Below are 19,882 nucleotides of genomic sequence, written 5' to 3' on the forward strand. Positions count from 1 at the left end.
GACCACTCTGTAGAGGATATCTCCTCACATACTGAAGAGGATATATTTCCAGTGATTATGGGCAGCAGTACTGAAGCATAGCATTGCCATTCTTAAATAAGCAGCAACTTTCTTTTATTATGAATCAATCCATATGTCCCTGAAACTGTTAAAAACTCCAGTCAATATTTTTTCTTGAAGAAAGATCATATTCTTAAAAATACAAAGATTATTACTACCATATATGAAAAATATTACTTCCTAAATATATTAGGTACATTTTTCAGCAGATTTATATTGATGAATAACTTCAATATATTGAACATTATTTATATATTTCTGTGTAGCTTTGCTAAACATTAGTGGGGGGAAAGCAAATTAAAAATTCAAAAGTAATATTTGTAAGAAATATTTCAACCATGTATGATTAAAAGGAATATGCATGGCTGCCTGTTCAGTTATCCTATCAGTACATATCAAAATCAGCATACTTAGTTTACTGTATTGTAAGTACTGTGACTTGTATTATGTAAAATGTTTAATAATTTGCCTTTTCTTAACACTAACTTTTCATTAAGCAGGATCCTGTGCAATAAGTAAAATACTGAGAGATGCTTAATATAAAATCATGTTTCAAAAATATCATGGTTAGATATTGCTCTAGGCATGGCATTAACTGGTTAATATTATACCAATATTATATGCTTTTTTGGATTGCCATTGCCAGCTGCTGAAAGACCTACAGTATTTTAATGTTTCTGAAGCCTACTATGGATCCATCATGGATGAAAACTTATTCCATCTTTTATATCTCTACTAGAGCTTAACTAACATTATCCTTTCTGTTCAAAAAATTCTCTTAATTATGATATCCCAGCTGGTATCTTTCTGTGTTTCTACATTGTACTTGTAAATACTTACAAAGCTATTGGCTCTCTCCATACTGAAAAGGCATGTGCCTAGATCTTACAAAAAACAGTCTTCAGTATGCTTAGACACCATAGATTTTTTCTTAAAACCTTTAAGCATAAGTGAGATGTATATCTGCATAAGAGTCACTATAAAGAAATGTACCTCTAAATATGATGATATACCTTATGTACATATGCCACACTGCTCATAAAAGCTTACTGCCATGTAACCAGCTGGTGTACACTAGCAAAAAGTAAGGCATTCACAGTAAATTTGGACAGTCTTTTCTTAATTCACACCATTATAGCACATACAAACCATACAATTTAGCAAGATATATGCAATATGTGGGTTATCAAAGTGAGTTTAAGAATGGATTGTCAGCACCACCTTTGAGATTCCTTGCTTCTTCTACTTTGTATCCAACCTAAAGCATTACACAAACAGGTTTTTTTGCATGTGTTTATTTAAGGAAAATGTTAATACACAGATTGTATGCAGTGTTGTTGTGGCCATGTTGGTCCCAGGATATTAGCGAGACAAGGTAGGTGAGGTAATATCTTTTATTGGACCAACTTCTGTTGAGGAGAGAGACAAGCTTTTGAATTTACACAGAGCTCTTCTTCAGGTCTGGGCTTCTCTCTTTCACCAACAAAAAGAAGTTGGTCCAATAAAAGATATTACTTCACCCACCTTATCTCTTTCATACACAGATTGATATGTTAGAAAATGAGATCCAAAGTGTTCTTTAACAGTCTGTGTATCCATTTTATATCTTCTTCAAAATATGCAGATTCATTACTGACAGTTGACAGTGAAAGTTGAAATATAAATGAAAAGTAAATCAGGCTCACTAAATCCAAGTCTGTAGATTTGGGACCAGATTCTGTAGTTCCTATGTAGTCAAAACCCCACATGTAAGTCAGTTGACCACATTCTGACTTGACTATACTCCTCAGACATGATTGTGATCTCATTTACGTGAGTTTAATTCCATTGGCATCAGTAGAGTTACTCATGATTTAGACTAGTGTAAGCAAGACCATACTTCATTGGAGTTCTGTCAGGATAGAATGTGGCCCAATATGCATTTACTATGATGGAGGCTACAAATATGTATTGTTTTAAACATAGATTTTCAGCCTACTATATTATCTAAAGAAGCCAGTACAGCACAACATGTGCTGGAAATACATCTTTATAGTAAAAATCCTTTTGAAAAGCACTAGCCTCATTTCAAACTCCAGTGACTTAGCCTTTCACTTCCTTTTTTAAACTACAGGAATGCTGAAAGGGACTGAAATCCTGAAACTTTTTTTTTCCAAATTCCTGTAACTTTAAAATAATCAGAGTGATGTCAGCAAAATTTTGTGTAAATCAGAATTTGCTCCTAGGCAGAGACCTTGCATGTGCCAAGTTTCAGAGTGAAGCACATTTTTATAAGAATTATAAACCCTTGAAAAACAGGATTCACAGTGGAAATAATGACACATCCATTAGCATCGCACTAATAAAATGCTGAGACAGATTCCACTGGTTGTGCTGGCAGGGGGTACGAATGAGCTGTACAGAGCAGGACTGCCTCTGAAGCTCTAGCAGGGTGGGAACTCAAGCCCCCTTTGAACAAGTTCCATGTACAACCCTCAGTGCTAGTTGGCTGTGCTCTGCTGGCCTGTGGGGAAAAGAATGATGCCATGGCCACTCTTTCACTTCACTTTCCCTTTCCCTTTTGGTAAGTCTAGCACTATCTTGTGCTAGAGGGTTAGCTCAGTGGTGGGGGGAGGGATAGCTCAGTGGTTTGAGCTTTGGCCTGCTAAACCCAAGGTTGTGAGTTCAATCCTTGAGGGGGCCATTTAGGGATCCAGGACAAAAATTGGGGATCGGTCCTGCTTTTGAGCAGGGGGCTGGACTAGATGACCCCCTGAGGTCCCTTCCAACCCTAATATTCTATGATCTTAGGCCTGGTCTACATTTAAACCTTAGGTCAGCAGAGCTATGTTGCTCATGGCAATGAAAATGTTTGCGCCCTGTGCAATGTAGCTGGATTGACCTAACCCCTACTGTAGATGCAGCTCGGTAAATGGAAGGCCTAACCTAACCAACCTAACTAACACCTCTTGAAGGGATGGATTTACTACAGTTATGGAACAATCTCTTCTGTCACTGTAACAAGTGTCTGCACTACGACACTGCTGCAGCTGTGCTCACTGTAGTGTAGACATTGTCTTAATGCGGGGCTTACACTCCCCACCCTGATTCTGGCTGCCCCATGAAAGGGCATCTTTCTATCCATTCCTTTTTATCAATGGGGCTGCAATAGTGTAACCAAAAGAATTTGAGCTGATGCATTGATGTCATGATTTATTGAACAAACTGATTTCTAGAAGCAAAGGAAGTGTGAATCTTTGCTGCTGATTTGGTTCATTTTCTTAAGCACCGAAAAAAGTGTTTGATACAAAGATAAAAGTTGGTCTGCGGCCAATGCATAGATAATGTTGCATAGAGAACACAGATCAAACACTGATCCAAGGTGGGTCTTAGAAAATGAATAAAGGAATTGAAATATATATTTTTGAAAAACACACCTTGCTGAATTCTAAGGGTGTTTTAAAATTGTCTCTGGGTAAAATGGCACTAATGCCATTCTGTGTTGAATTTTCCTGCTAAATGAGAAGCAGGGATGTGTGGTTCTCACTGGGACAGTTTTTGCCATTCTATAAAACAGCTGAGGGTGCCAGCTCATGAGTCAGGCCCCCAAAATCATGAGATTTTAAAAATCATAAGTTCTTCTTATTTTCCTTCTAGTTTTTGAGCCTTTAGGATTCATGTTTTCAAACTTTGCAACCATGAGGACTAGAAACTTACTTTAAAAAAAATAATAAACTGGGATTCTCACACTTCACTTCAGGAGCTAAAACTTTAAGAAAAACACCCGGTATTGCAAGGCTCATGAAATCATGAGAGTTGGCCACACCAGGTTTCAACCTTCTTTCAGAACCCTGCCAGCTTCTTTCAACATCCTGACTTCACCAACCTGAATTTTAAGAATTCTGAGGTAGCCCTTGAAACTAGTGGTCAAATTTGACCATAGTGAGTCAGTGCAGCAAGGATTTCACCCTAGGTCTCCTGTTTGCCAGCACAGATCCATCTAGAGTGACCAGATAGCAACTGTGAAAAAACGGGACGGGGTGGAGGATAATAGGCGCCTATATAAAAAAAAGTCCCAAAAAATGCCTATAAAAACGGGACATCTGGTCACCCTAGATCCATCCCACAAAGCTGCTTCTAGGCCAGCTAAGAATATTTCAGTTGACAGCAGATTCCATTTCAAATAGTTTGGACCTGATTCATCTCTCACTTATAATGGTGTAAATCAGAAGAAACCTCAGTTAAGTCAGTTTGGTTACACCAATAAAAATCCAGAGTAAGTGAGATCAGGTTCACACCAAGAATGTTTTCATATATAAGTATACACTTTAGTAATCTAGTTTTATGTTTGTCTTCCTAAGGGTTTTCTGCATGCAATATTTTAAATTAGTTTATTTTTATAGATGGTTCAGGATTTGAAATGTATAATATTCCCCATTTGATAGACTTCCAATTCAGAATTAAGTGGTGTTTATATAGATAGTTTGTAAGAACACACACACACAGGGTAGTGCTAGGGTGATCAGATATTCTGATTTTATAGGGACAGCCCCAATATTCAGCGTTTTGTCTTCTATTGGTGCCTATTACCGCTCACTCCATCCCGATTTTTCACCTTTGGTATCTGGTCACCCTAAGTAGTGGTGAGTTGAAAGAGAAATTGTAAAGGATCTCCATTCAATATATGTTTTTAAAATTTTGAACTGTTTGTTCCTCTGAGTAGAAACAAATTCAACACTGATGCCTCCCTTTTGAACTGACCATCTGCAAAATATTTAAAGAAGACTGCTTACAATAGCTCTGAAATTATCAAATAGTGGAAATGGTAAAGCTACTCTATAATTTGCTGAATTATGTCTACTCCCTCTTTATTGGTTTATGTGCCTTACAGATAGCACAGAAACAACACTGGAGCAATCTCTTTGTTTTTTGTGTATGAACCAGCATCACTTCACAAAATACTAGCAATGTGGTAGAGAATTAAAATCTCAGAGCCCATTCTGATCTCAGTTACACCAATGTAAATCAGTAAATTACAATAGAGTTACTCTTGATTTATACTCGAATAACTGCGATAAGACTCTGACCTCAAGTCTTACACAAGGAATTGTCGCAATAATAACAGTCTATGAAAAGATGGCTAGATTTACAGCATATAGAAACATTCACAATGAACATGCAAATACTGTAATATGATTGCTAACCATATGCTGAATGAAAAGTACTTCCAGTAGACCGAAACATGAGTTAACTAATCATTAGTTAACATCTCAGAATTCTAGAAAAAGGCAAAGAAACTAATCTGTCTGTTTTCTACTGTAATTTTTTGTTAGAAAAAATTATTCTTATATGTCTGCTAAACATTGTGCTACATTGTCAGCTACTGGAAATCAGCAACATTTTGGTGATTTTTTTTAATTGCTTTCATTTACCCAATAAGAGAGAGGTTATGTTTGTATTCATCAGGTTTGAATTTCATTTGTGGGGAAATAATTTCCTTTTCATATAATGACAAGAACAAACAAGATCAAGAATATTAAAAATCTGTTGATTGGCTTTAGTAATTTGCCTGTTTCAGCACTATCCAATGAGGCCATCCTGCCGTGTTTGTCTATAAATCAATCATTAGCACATCTTACTGTGGTACAGGTGGACTTGCATGCACTACTTGGCCCTTGCATGATGAGTGGGCTCTGAAGGACAGTGAGGGCCCAGCTGCTTAGCAACGACTACACTTAGGAGCTACACTTAACAGGGAAAACATCTTGACTTGCCCAGAGATGCTAAATGACCATCGTAATCTATCATTGCACAAACACAGGAAATGGCAAAACACCATCTGCTTTAGTCGCTGTTCGGTTGCATGGCTGCCAGCCCCCAATGGAAAAATACAGAAATTCAGGAAAAAGATACATCGGGTGAGAGTCTCACACCTACTCTTCCCCTTTTCACTGGATAAAAGGACCAGAGCACCTTAAAAACCTCATTACTGGCTAGGTGATGATTCCCCTGGCACAGGCATTATGGAGGACAGCCATATGCTAGCTCCTGAGGATCTTTTTTCAAGCCCTGGCACAGCGGCATGCTAGGGGTGGGACAGGAGAGTTGTGTAGGTGCAGGGCTCCAGCAAGGAGCATTGGACATTTTGGGCTGCATTGAATCCCATAGGGGAGCCCAACGGAGGCTACCATAACTTAGACAGGCTCCCTGCTCTGTACAAGGGCTTGTCTACACAAAAAAATCACGGGAAGTTAGTGTGAAAAAGTAGGATGTGAATTTAAAGTGTAACAGGTATTCTTCACTAACTCCCCTTGTGGACACACTTATTCTGCAGTAAGGACTTATCTGAATACTTAGTTCATGGCAAGCTGAGGTGTAAATCTGCCATGCACTAGCCTGCCCTGCACTAAGTGTGCATATGGACCCTGCTGAGCGCTAAAAGTTCCCTACTGTTTGTTAGATCGAAAAGGGAACTTTTAGTGCACAGCAGCAGACAGGGTCCATATGGCAGTTAATGCAGGGTAGATTTACACCCCAGTTTGCTGTGAACTAAGTATTCAGGTTGTCAAGCTTTAAGAGACTTCCTTTTTGTGGTTTAGGTTAATCCGCTTTCAAAGTGGATTAACCTAAACTGCACAAAGCACTCCATGCAGAATGAGAGTGTCCACATGAGGAACTAATATGGAATAACTATTCTGCACTAGTGTATTCCCCGTGTAGACAAGCCCTGAGTTATGCTAAGGACTTCTGCTGTAAGCTTTGTGCTGTAACTTTTAGGCATGTCACAGAATCTCACCCTTGGTGAGGAGACCTGGCCCAGCCGTCTTGTTTCTCCGGTTCATTCCAGTACTTGCAGTATTTGCCCTTATTTACTCTTATCAAACAGCACTATAGAACTGAATAGAAAAGGATATTCTTGCTATAGAAATCCATAATATTCTTGAAAATATATGAAAAGAAAATTCAATTTTATTATATTCTATGGGCTTGTAGAGTTCTATTCAGGTTCTTATACTGCATCCATCACTGTGGTATCTGATGACTGATCTTATTATAGTGATTTCTATGCAATCCTATTGGTTCTAACCCTTTTATATTCTATACAACCTTTCATTAGGTTAATATTTCCTGGTTTCCTGCATTTGTGCCCAGAACTCCTGAAACCTTGTTTCAATATATTTTACAATAACTGAAAAAACAGTTCTGAGCTGCAGCTGACTCAGGAGGAAAGGGGAGAAATGGGTTTTATAAGTGGATGTCACAAAGCAGCCCCTTTTGCAAAATCTCAGAGCCTTGTCCATCTAGTTTCCCTCATTAGCAACCGTCCTAGGTGCAGATATAAGGTAAATCTTTAAAAACAGATACCATCCTGTGAGTACAAAGCTCCCCAGAATTCCATAGCCAAAAAACCAGAAAATTTCAGAGTGGATATTTAATTTAAAGAATTATGTTAGCATTAACGGCTCATTCCATGATCTTTAATAATCTATTCAACCTTTATATCATTGGTGAACAACCCTGAATTCCCCTACAAAGCTATTATTTTATCTAACTAGAACTTTATTGGCAAAGTATCATTACTTGCAAATATAAAACTATTTGAATTTTTTTTAAAAAGAACTAAAGAATATTTAAAGGATTGTTTAAGAATAACAATCTGTGTATTTGTATTTTTCTAACAATATAAAATTTACATGAAGCATTTTTACAAAAATAAAACTTTTGAGTTAAATGATTTAATATGTACATCCTGTCCCCTGCTGGATCATTTTGGAACTACACTGGTTTGTGAATTAGAGAATCTGTATCTAATATATTTCTGTAAGCAGTATGATTTTTACTGATTTTTATGCTCCACTGTAAATGAGATGGTCAAATTTAACACTGTTCAGAATTCAGACAAAAGTTAGCAAATGCTGATTTGTAGACTGCAACTTGTTCTCACTCTGCCCCACCAACAAAATGGGCTGAATTAATTCTAATGATAACTCTTTTGACCTAAATGGAATTATAGCTGGGATGAATTTGGCTATTCATTTCCCACCACTCCCTCATTATACTCCCTGCCATCTGTATTCTCCTCATTCCTGGTTTCTCTCTTTTGTCTAGGCTGTGTATAAAGCCTTGACTGTATGTGGTAACGACACCCTACAGAACCTGGAACACAGGGGCCAGAGATAATATCTATTAACATCTTTGTAAAGCTCTGTAAAGCTATGGTGCTATGCAAATATTTAATTATAGGAATAGCCTTCTATTCTTTCCCACTTCTTCTGAGTATTATAATTTTATTTAGAGTGGTTGTGGTGTGGGGCCTTGTATAGCTGCTATTAGAATTTTGGATTCTGAGTCAGTGCATGTGCGTGCACCCTAAAAGTTAAAATAAGAATGATTCTGGGATTGTGAAGCTTAACATACAACTCCAATGGTGTGCTTCTGCAAACACAGTATAGTCAGTGAACTCCAATAACTGGTAACCTTCCTTCCTGCAACTGGAACTCAGAAGAGAGTGGGGGAGAAGACCAATGATATGTACTATTGTTGTAAAAAATGTCTTGTAAATAGTTTACAATTCAACAGGAAGTTGAATGGATAGCAGCTGACTCCCTGAACACTCACACCCGGCTAATTGTCACCTGACTCACGTGGTGTATCATTTTTCTCATATATTATCAATGTTAACCTTATGTGTGTGAACTGTGTGTGTCAATGTGTGCATTAAAATGCCATGAATATTCCAAAAGTATTATTAGCCCCAAAACCCACAACTTATTGTTCATGGGCTACTTTTTAGAACTGTCCACTCTGTGGGGGAGCTATGATTTTTAGTTGCTTCTAAACAATACTTACATTTCTGGGATTTTAGTTTTAACCAAAAAAGAAATCCACTGAAAATGGTGGAGAAAACCTAGTAGCATGAGTTTGACAATGAAACCTTCTTCAGAAATATTCTGCAGAGAAAATATTGCATACACCATTAATAACACCTTTTTGCTTTCAAAGGGCTAAATTGTGCTTAGCTCTAGCTATGACTGCCCAAGACAGTAGGAGTGAGTAGAGATTCCCCTCACTTGCAAGGCTACCCCGGTCTTGCCTTCAGGTGATAGCAGTAGTTGAACACCTGGTGTTACTCCTGAATGCAAATCGGCAGGTAGAGTTAGGTAGCAGTTGCAGGCATGGTTCTGCTCCTCCTCTTCTCCCCACCATGGGAGCCTGTAGAGTAATAAGTTGCATGCCATAAAGGGGTGTCACAAATTCCCCACTCACACCTTCTGCGCAACCAAAGATGCTCAGAGGAATTGTGGCTCTACAGCAATGCCTCTGATTGCTCCCCTGCACCTGAAATCACCTTTTACTTCAGGCTGAAGTTACATGGTACACTTTAGCCCAAAAAATATCTAAGAAAGATCCTCTAATCAAAATATGATTCCTCACTTTATTTTTTATTTCTATCTTGGTTTCCCTTTTGTTCCATTTAGTTTAGATGTTCTACTGAAGAGGTTTTTGTATTTACATTACAACAGATAGTTGTTAGATGGACAAGATGACATTTTAAAATTACTGTATATTGGTGCCTCATATTTAAACTCTGGAAATTACATTGGATCAACAGTATTGTGTATCCTAAATGACCCCACCAAGCAGGCTGGGAAGACCTGATTCAGCACTGTATTTAGATTAGGCTAAGTCAGCACCTAAATAACTAAATATGAAACTATTTTGACATTTTTATGTTCCCATAATTTCTGACTAGCTCCACAGTCATTTGATGCACCAGTAAGCTTAGTTTTATTTGATCCACAACAGTTTCCTGACTCCACTCCTAAAATAATGATCAACATATAGGAACTCCACTAAGTGGTGGTTTTTAGTATATGGGATAGTTTAACATGTTTATTTTATTGTTCTATAATAATATTTTAGAAGACATATTGAAAAAATATTGCCTCCTATTAAAAAGACATTTAGTTGTGGGGTCCCATCCCTCTGCCCCATGAACTAGCTCAGTTGTCCATTGTAATTGTTGATAATTGTGACATCACAGAATGATACATGCTGGTGTGTTACAACAGGACTAGTCAGAATGAATTGTTGGGACTAAAATATAATTTTTGTTAAAATTTAATTGTAGGTGTCTTCAGTACTGGATTCCTAAAGGTGGGTGTGGCGGTATCACATTGGTTGAAAAAAATGCACAATGCCCAAAGGTAGTCGTCATTGTGTCTAATGACGCTTTATCAAGTAGGAGTCCAATTGTGCCTGTAAGGGATATCTTCAAAAGCACTCAGCATTGTCCTATGCTAAAAGTACACAATGAACCATGGAGTGTGGGGTGGGAAAGGTACTCACTGCTATATATATTAGGGGGATTCGGTGTACCCTTCCTTTTCATGTGGCTAGTTATGTTGGACAGTTTAGAGGGAGAGCAAGAAGTTGTCCTTCCCCCATCCCTCTTCTCCTTTTGGGGAATCTACAGTAGCTAATTCCCCTTCTGCATAGGGTAGCACAAAGACTGCAGTTTTTAGCTCTTTCTATGGATGTTATGAAAGAGAAGCCTCTTGTACCACATATGGGCTGGGCACAATTTGGCCCTAAATTAGCTGATCTGAAATATTTTTTAAAAGTTTAAATACCCAAAATAATGCTGCACAAGGATTTCAGTGTAGTTTTACTTTTTTGAAGCTTCAGGACTGACAGTCTGTCCACTCTATATGCTTCAATAGGCTCCTGTTCAGGTCTAACTTTTGAGAGTAGGAGAGTTTAAATTCTGGGAAGACTCTTTTAAATGGATCTTTCCATGTTATTAGACGTGAATCGGAAAGTGCATTCCAAGAGAGTTCACCCCAGTTTGGCCCAGCTTGCAGTGCACAGTATTGCTGAGCACCTGTACCCATGACAACCGGCATTGGCTGCCAGTGCAGGCCTGTCTGACTGGCCTCATAGATTTTAAGGCCAGAAGGGACCACCCTGATCATCTAGTCTGACTTCCTGTAGATGGCAGATGTCTGGTTTTTAACCGGAACGCCCGGTCGAAAAGGGACCCTTGCTATTGGGCTTATGATTTCATGTGCCAGTTCCTTTAATATTTGCTGGATGGAGATTATCCGGGCCCTCCGATTTAGGCCCATTAAGCTGTTGGAGTTTGACTCCACCTCGGATGTGGTAATTTCTACTTCCATATCCTCATTCCCATTCGCCATCTTGCCACTACCCCAAGCTTTTCATTACTCTTATTAAAAACTGAGGGGAAGTATTTGTTTAGGTATTGAGCCGTGCCTAGATTGTCTTTAAATCTCTACCCCCTCCTCAGTGCTTAGCGGTCCCACTTCTTTCCTTGTTTTCTTTTTATTTATATGGCTATGTAGAGCCTTTTATTATTGGTTTTAATTTCCTTTGCAAGGTCCAACTCTGCTTGGCTCTTGGCAGGTCTCACTTTATCCCTCCACTTTCTGACCTTCAAGTAGCTTTCCACGCTCATCCATCCCTTCTTCCATTCCCTGTAGGATTTCTTCTTTCTCTGAATAATCTGTTTGAGATGCTTGCTCCTCCAGCTTGGTCTGCAACCCTTCCCTATGATTTTTTACCCTTGCTTGGGATGCAGGCTTCAGTGTTACATGCACAAAATTCTCTGTTACTTGCATACCCTAGGGGCACCCACCCTTACCCTGTTCCTAGGGCTCAGGCATAACCCTCTTAATTTAGGCACCCACCCTTACCTTGCTGTGGGCTCCGAGCGTAATCTTACACTCTGCGGGTTTGTGGGGTCTTTTACTAGTGAGAGAGCCTTACACAGTAATGTTCTACTTAACCTCTGTTTATTAACAATTACCAAAAAAAAAAAAAAATGCACACGCTAAACATACAATGCTCACCACTCCCAGTCCCAGTGAGGCAGGTGAACTTTTCTTGGTCGGGGGACTCCAGTTTCTGCACGGTGTCATTGGTAGAGTGTTGAGGTCTGGCAGCTCTGATGTTGGGGCTGTGTCCTGGAGTTGGTTCCTAAGAATTTTGTTTTGGACCCCAGTTTATATAGTGAAACTTGAGTCCTGCTTAGCTATACTTTAACCCAGTGGTTCTCAAACTTGTTCCACCGCTTGTGCAGGGAAAGCCCCTGCTGGGCTGGGCCGGTTTGTTTACCTCCCACTGGCCGCAATTCGCTGCTCCAGGCCAATGGGGGCTGCTGGAAGCAGCGGCCAATACATCCCTCGCCCCGCGCCACTTCCAGCAGCTCCCATTGGCCTGGAGCAGCGAACCACGGCCACTGGGAGCCGCAATTGGCCGAACCTGTGGATGCGGCAGGTGAACAAACTGGCCCAGCCCGGCAGGGGATTTCCCTGCACAAGCGGCGGAACAAGTTTGGGAACCACTGCCCTAACCAATCGTTTTACTAACCAATCCCTAACATATTGTAACAAAATTCTCTAACCAATCATACCCCACCACCTTAATTTACACCAAGCAAAATTAATTATGTAACCAACAGAAACAATCAAAGAACTAGACAGAGATTATACAGATAAATAGAGAAGTAAGGACCATAATGAGAAAACAATAAAGAAATGAAGATTTCACAACCACAACTATTGATAAGTGATTTCTTGCCAGACAGAATGCTATCAAACTAAGTTTTCTTTAACCATCTTAAGAGCTGTTTCTTTATCTGGTGATAGTGGGTGCTATTAGGACAGGATCTCCTTAACAGCCCGATATTGTTTTAATGTAATTTAGATAGAATGTGAGGATGACACTTCCTGATTCTTAGCTAACAGCTGCTGCTCTCCTAATATGACTGCAGACAAAGGCCTGAGGCCTTACAATATGGCTACAGGAAACGGCCTTATCATTACATCAGATGGTTTCTGCAACATTGACTTAAAGTAATTCCAGGCCTCCTCCACATTCAAATCCTTGAGTTCTTCTGCCCAGTTCTTCTGTCCACTTAATTCCCTTATTTTTTTAAAGTTTGCCTTTTTGAAATCAAGGACCCTAACTGCAGATCCATTTTTGTTTAACGCTCCATTTAGTTTAAACTGAATAAGCTCATGATCACTCAGACCAAGGGGTTGTCCCTTAGAACCAGTTGTATGAGATCCTCACTACTCACTAATACCAAATCTAAAGTGGCATCATCTGTTGTTGATTCCATGATTATTTGGTGAAGAAATGTGTCAGCTATCGCATCCAGGAAAATATTGGCCATATTATTATTAGTTGCACTTATCCTCCAATCTATATCTGGGAAGTTAAAGTCTCCCATAATCACACAATTCCCAGTAGTATTTATTTAATTAAAACCATTAAAGAGGTCTCTATCCAGATCAGATCCTGGGGTTCTGTAGCATACCCCAAGCACTATTCCAGAGGAACCTCTAGTAGCTTTCTTCCCCAAAGCAATTTTGACCCAAACAGACTCTGTTTTATCCATTCCATCACTTCTAATTTCTCTAGTCTACCTCATCATTAATATACAATGCTACTCTACCACGCTTATCTTTATTTCTGTCTTTCCTAAACAGCGCATACCTTCAATACCTGTAATCTGTCGTGACTACTATTCCACCATGTTTCCGTTATCCCTCTAATATCTGGGTTCACTTCCTGCACCAGTAGTTCTAGTTCCTTCATTTTGTTACTCAGGCTCCTTGCGTTGGTGTACAAACATCTTAGTTGCTTCTGTTTGGCAAATTGGTTGAAACTATAGTAAAAAACAGAATTACCAGATCACTGACATATCAGTTCTCATCCTTAAAGGAAACCTGCACATTTTCAAAAGATGAGCCAGGGATCTTAAATTCATTACTCTGCTAGATGCTAAGGTCATGTCTGCACTACAAAATTAGGTTGACCTAACTGACATTGGCATACATTCACCGCAGTTATTAAATCGTTTTTGTGTGTGCATGCTTGGTTCCTTGTGCTGGCAGTGCGTGTCCTTACCGGGAGCACTTGTATTGATTGTATTGTAATGTGGGGCATTCTGGGACAGCTCCTGAAAGCAAGTAACAGTTGGTGTAAGCAAGGAAGTGTCTACACTGTCACTGTGTTGACCTAATTACATCAGCCGTGACTCTATGCCACTTGGGGTGGTGGTGTTACTTAGGGGAGGTCTACACTTAAAATGCTGCATCGGCACAGCTGCATTGCACTGTAGCGCTTATGTTAAGATGCTCCTATGCTGATGGGAGTGCTTCTTCCATCAACATAGTTAAATACACCTCCCTGGGAGGTGGAGTTATATTGACATAGCACTGTCTACGTGGGGGTTTAGGTCAGTATAGCAGCGTTGCTCTGGGGTGTGGATTTTTCACACCTCTGAGCAACGTAGTTATACTGATATAGGTCTGTAGTGTAGACCTGGCCTAAATTGGCATAGAGAGGCACTTCTATTGGTGGGAGCCAAATTTAAGAGGGGACACTTCCACAGGTAGGTCGACACAAGGCAGTTTATATCGGCCTGTAGTGAGGCCGAGTGGCCTCCCTCCAAGCAGGAGAGCAAGGGACCATTACACTCCCCTTGGGGGGTGGAGCCTGGATCACCCCGCCCCCCTCACCAGAAGTACCGGGGCATGGCTGGAAGTATAAAAGGCAGGGCGTGCAGCACAGTTGGAAGAGAGCAGGATGCTTCGCCGGTTCTGCTGCATCCCAGAGGGGAACCTACGCCTGGCTGTTCCCAATCCCCAGATGCCGACAAGGACTGGCCCAGAGTGCTGCCGCTGTGTACCCCGAGGAACTGGAAGAGGCCTGGAGGCCACAGGTACCGAACCCCGGGGAGGCGAGAAATGACCCAGGGGCAGCCACGGAACAGCCAGCTTCAGAGCCAGGTGTGGCTCAGTTGGTGTGTTGCAGCTGGATACCTGCAGAGGCAGCCAATCCTGCCCCTGCCAGGGCCCTGGGCTGGGACACAGTGGAGTAGGGTGGGCCCGTGTCCCCCTGCCATCCCACCCCGGGGTGGCTGACACCCTATACTGTGCAGGGAAGCTCTAGCCCTGAAGAAGGAGCCTCCCTTACCAGCTCCCTTATAGACTGTTTGTTTGCTGACTGCCTGGGTCCCACCCAGGCTAAAACCAGCCCTGAGACTGTTTCACTTGCTGGCAGCCTGAGCCTTCTCAAGCCCAGGCCTCAGCTCACCTGTAGACTGTTTGGTTGCTGGCTGCCTGAGCCTCCTCAAGCCCTGGCCCCTAGCTCCGTTGTAGACTCTGTTTAAGGGCTGGCAGCTTGAGCCGCCCAAACCCAGGCTAAAGCCTGATGGTGACTATTGGTCGTCCAGCCCTATTGTGGGCTCCTGACAATCCTGCGGACTCTGGTTTTAGCCAGACAGGACCGGACTGAGTGGCCTCCCTCCCCATGGGAGAGCGAGGGACCATTATACGACCTATCCATGCAGTGTAGACCAGTCCTGAAAATCACAGACTAAACAGGAACACTGGATTTGTGGTTTATTACAACAATCTGTAACCAACTAACCCACTATGTCTTTGGCTGCAGAAGTTTTAATGGGCCACTCTACCTTGAATAGTCTCTTACAATATGCGCTAATTATGCTAAACAATCTGTTCCACCTTGCATTTTGCTGCAAGCTGGGAGTTCCTTTCCCAGACCTGTCTGACTTGAAAGCTTGTCTCTCTCACCAACAGAAGTTAGTCCAATAAAAAGTAATCATATGGACAGGTTCATATCATATTAATAAAAAAGAATACAAATATCTCTCCCATACTTCATAATGTGTATTCAAATAATTAAAAAAGAGTACAGTGCACAAAAAATACAATCCAAAGACTTGAATTGTAGTGTTACAGTGGGCATTGTTAAAATTCAGAGTTAAATGCTGATTTGTTTTTAAGTCATTCTGATATAGTGTTAGCCAAAGACAGGCATGGTCATACCCAGAAGCAGAGACAAAAGAGGTTACTTTAAGTTGTAGATATGGAAGAAGAAAAAGTAACAAAAAAAATTACTAAGATTTCCAGTTTACTGGATATGAACTTATTTGATAGTTGCTAACTCTGTGACAGATTACACAGTTTGTTTTATGTCACATGAACTTTGTACCAGGCTATTCTGAGCTCATAAATATGAGGAACTTCATACAAGAAGCTCTTGAAACTCAATTTCTGCAGATTTTAGTGGTAAGAAATGTTTCCATTTGTATTTAATCAATTAAATTTTATATAATATTTAACTGGAGGCTGAAGCCTTCATAACACTGATTTCAAGCTATAAAGAAAACAGATTTAAGAATGTAATACAAAAACAGGAGTATAGCTTATTACATTTATAATTGGTTATAATTCCTACAAACCATCAAAGTAACTTCATGTGAAGAAAAGTTATATACATTTTGCCTAGCTATATTCTACTTTTAATACACATTTGCTTTCTAAAAGCCACTGAATAAAAGTGTGCAGTTGGTTTACTTCACTATTTCCAACCAAGTTTAATTAGTGAAGTCTACTGAGATATAACAATAACTCCGGGAAAGTATCTTGGTAAATTGAAATAAATGATCAATAACTTATTAAATCATAATGGCTCTAATGGCATCTAAAGTCCATTTTTTGAAAACTACTTATATTTGTATTTATCTAGTAAAGGAAATCAATATATGTTTTTAAAATAGGCATTCTGCCATATATGTATTAACCCAGAAGACTATAATGGCACTAAAGAAATAATAAATGTAATATATACTTTTCAAAATTATAATGCGCAACAAAATATGCACTTTTCTAATAGGTAATAATATCTAATAAACTAAGTATAAAGGACTACTATTACAAAGCCCTATCCAGTGCATGAGCTTCACAAAATACACAGATGTATTATGTGTAGAAAGAATGCCACGTTTACAGATGCCAATTTTTAACTGGCACAAGTAACTCTTTGCATTTTGATTGTCTGAAGCCGGCTAAAGATCTACAGTGTCAGTTGGTAATATTATTGTGAGTAAGCAGATAACTTGAACTATTGATTATTTATTAACTGAAAGATGAAAACTAATTACCTGAAATTCTAGTATGTCGGGTTAGATTTACTTTTATCTTTCAAACATTGAGCACTATTACAGTGCCATAAAGAGGGTGGAAATCAAAAACATAGCATCCAACTTTACAACCTCTGCTAACTGTGCATAGTACTGTACACATACAAATAGTCACTCTGACTTCAATAGTACATTATGTGCATAGCTCCTAGTGTGTACACAGCACTGTATTGTTGGGGAGCCATGCCAAACAACGAATATGTACTCTGTGTCAAAGAGCTATTTGAATGGCTGCAATACAATACAAGATGAAACAGGACAACATATTACAAGTACATGATGGTGGATACGCATTATAATTGGAATAACTGTATATACCTGGCAAAGAGCTTTCATTTTTTATGTTCTAGCAAGAAGCAGGCAAACATTTTTTGATTAGGGTAGTGGTGTCAGCCTCAGTTGCTAGAAACAGTCATTCTCCGCCTCCAAATATCTTTCCTTACAACTATGTAGGAAGTAGGTTTTTCAGATAAGAGAGGCGTAGATGGCCCAGTCCCATAACACTTGGGCCATGTCTACATTTGGAGCGAGAGCCGTAATTCTCAGCCTTTGTAGACATACTTCATACTAAAAATAGTAGTGTGTCCACAGCAGAATAGGCAGTGGCAAGTGGCAGCATGGGCTAGCCACCCCAAGTACATACCCATGGGGTCCAGGCCGGTTTGTGCTTGGGGAAGCTAGGCTGTGCCACTGCTGCCTATGCTACCGCAGCTACATACTCTCTTTAATGCGCTAACTCAATGAGACCCCATGTGATTATGTCTGTGCCAGTGTAGACACGTCCCAAGTGTCTGTACATACATGTATAACTACTACGCTCTGATAGCTGTCTTAAATGGAGGACTTGTTCGTGCATCAGCTTCAACAAATCCTAATTTTTTCATTAGAACCATAAGCCGTATGTGCAGTTTTACTCTTTATTAAAGGGTATCTCTGCTTACTTTTGTTTAAGAAGATTATGCCTCCTATAGCTCCCTATTTTTCAGGGTGCCCAAGTAGGTGGCACTGCTAACCATAGTTTTCCAAGTTATTTTTCTTAGGGTGTGAACAAATGGTCAGTCTTAGGAAGGCATACTGTGTTGTTTTTTGCTATGCAAGGTTCTGAGTGGAAGCGGTAGTCCTTGGAGAGTGACCAGTGTGAGCAGCAGAGAAGTTTAATGTCTACCTTGGTCTCTGATGAGAGTCAATTCTTGAGGCAGAGTCACTCCCAGAAACCAGGAATTGGGTTTGTCTGCAGTTCCTGACAGAAGAGATGCCCTGCATACTATTTGAGCACCTCTCTTTCCGGACTGAAGCATGTGTGTAAATTAAATAAGTTATACGATGACTGTACTGAGACTCCTCATCACTGATTTCTCCTCCACTGGGAAGCTGACCTGCAAGGCCCTGAACTCTGCAAATGCTCCGCAGAGGGGCGACACTGGTATCAGAATGGAACACTTGTGTTGGAAGAAAGGGCAGTCACATTAGAAACATGCTGCAGAATCTACCATCACAAGTAGGAGAAACAACTGATTTAAAATTAATCCCAAATGAGGGAAGTTGGCCAGGCTTCTCTTTTTCAATCCAGAGACAAAAATTAGCAATAGAAGAGGCTTACTATGTGGATTACTGTCATGGAATGGGGACACTTTTTGTCCTTTGAGTTCCTAATACTGAGTTCCTCACTGAGCTCTCACAATGATTATGGTAAGAATGTAGAAAAATAAACAGCAGAGTAACTTAAAATATAAATGCCCTTGTGATAGACCCAGGTAAGTTGGGTACAGCAGAGTAGCCTTATTGGGATCCCGCCCACTGCTTCGCTCGCCCACTGCTAAAGGATCCCCCCCAGCCTAAAGGGTTGGCGGGTCCACAGGACCTGGAAAACCAAGTAATTACGGGGGACAACTAATGAACAACAGGGACAGGAGTGCGGTCAAAGGGTTAAATGAAGGGAACCTGATGGGGACACCGAGCAGAGAACCCTGGACAGCGCCCACTGCTCCTCAAAGACGTCAAGGGAGTCAGTGGACGCCGCCCAGAGGAACTCTGCCCAGAGGCGTGAACGGACAGAGGATCGGAAGTAGGCCCCACAGTCGCAGGAGACTCCATTGGCCAACCTCCTCACCCTGGTTTTATAGATGGCCACTTTAGCCAGGGCCAGGAGGAGGTTGACCAGGAGGTCCCGTGACTTAGTGGGGCCATGGACAGGGAGTGCATAGATAAGGAGGTGAGGGGAAAAGTGCAACCAAAATCTTAACAAAATATTTTTGAGGAGCCGGAATAGGGGCTGCAGCCTGGCGCACTCCAGGTAGATGTGCGCCAGGGTTTCCCTCACGCCGCAAAAGGGGCAGGTGTCCGGGATTGGGGTGAACTGCGCCAAGTACAAGCCCGTGCTCACGGCCCCGTGAGGGAGCTGCCAACTGATATCCCCGGCGGGCCTCGGGACTAAGGTGGAATAGAGGCTGGCCCACCGGGGCTCCTCACCCTCTAGAGGTGGCAGGAGGTCCCTCCACTTTGTGTCAGGGCGGGACACGAGGGTGAGGACATGAAGGGTGTGGAGCACGAGCGTGTATAGATGTTTCCTTTACAGCAGAGTAGCCTTATTGGGATCCAGGAAGTAGGTGGGCAAAGCCCGCCCACTGCTAAAGGATCCCCCGCAAGCCTAAGGGGGGGATCCACAGGACCTGGGAAATCAAATAATTACGGGGGACAACTAATGAACAACAGGGACAGGAGTGCGGTCAAAGGGTCAAACGAAGGGAACTGGACGGGGACACTGAGCAGAGAACCCCGGACAGCGCCCACCACTCCTCAAAG

The 19,882-nt window shown here is 41.0% G+C and overlaps 1 protein-coding gene across 1 annotated transcript in view; it reads left to right on the top strand.

The window, feature by feature from the left end:
- The first annotated feature begins 16,116 nt into the window (after positions 1–16,116).
- Positions 16,117–19,882, top strand: part of LOC311528556 (small membrane A-kinase anchor protein) — a 74,659-nt gene continuing 70,893 nt past the window's right edge. Inside the window, exon 1 of the transcript XR_014713632.1 lies at positions 16,117–16,166. The gene's annotated coding sequence lies outside the window, so the exon portion shown is untranslated. The remainder of the gene's footprint in view (positions 16,167–19,882) is intronic.

This window comes from Lepidochelys olivacea (assembly GCF_965140295.1).
Source record: "Lepidochelys olivacea isolate rLepOli2 genome assembly, chromosome: 11".
NCBI lineage: Eukaryota > Metazoa > Chordata > Testudines > Cheloniidae > Lepidochelys > Lepidochelys olivacea.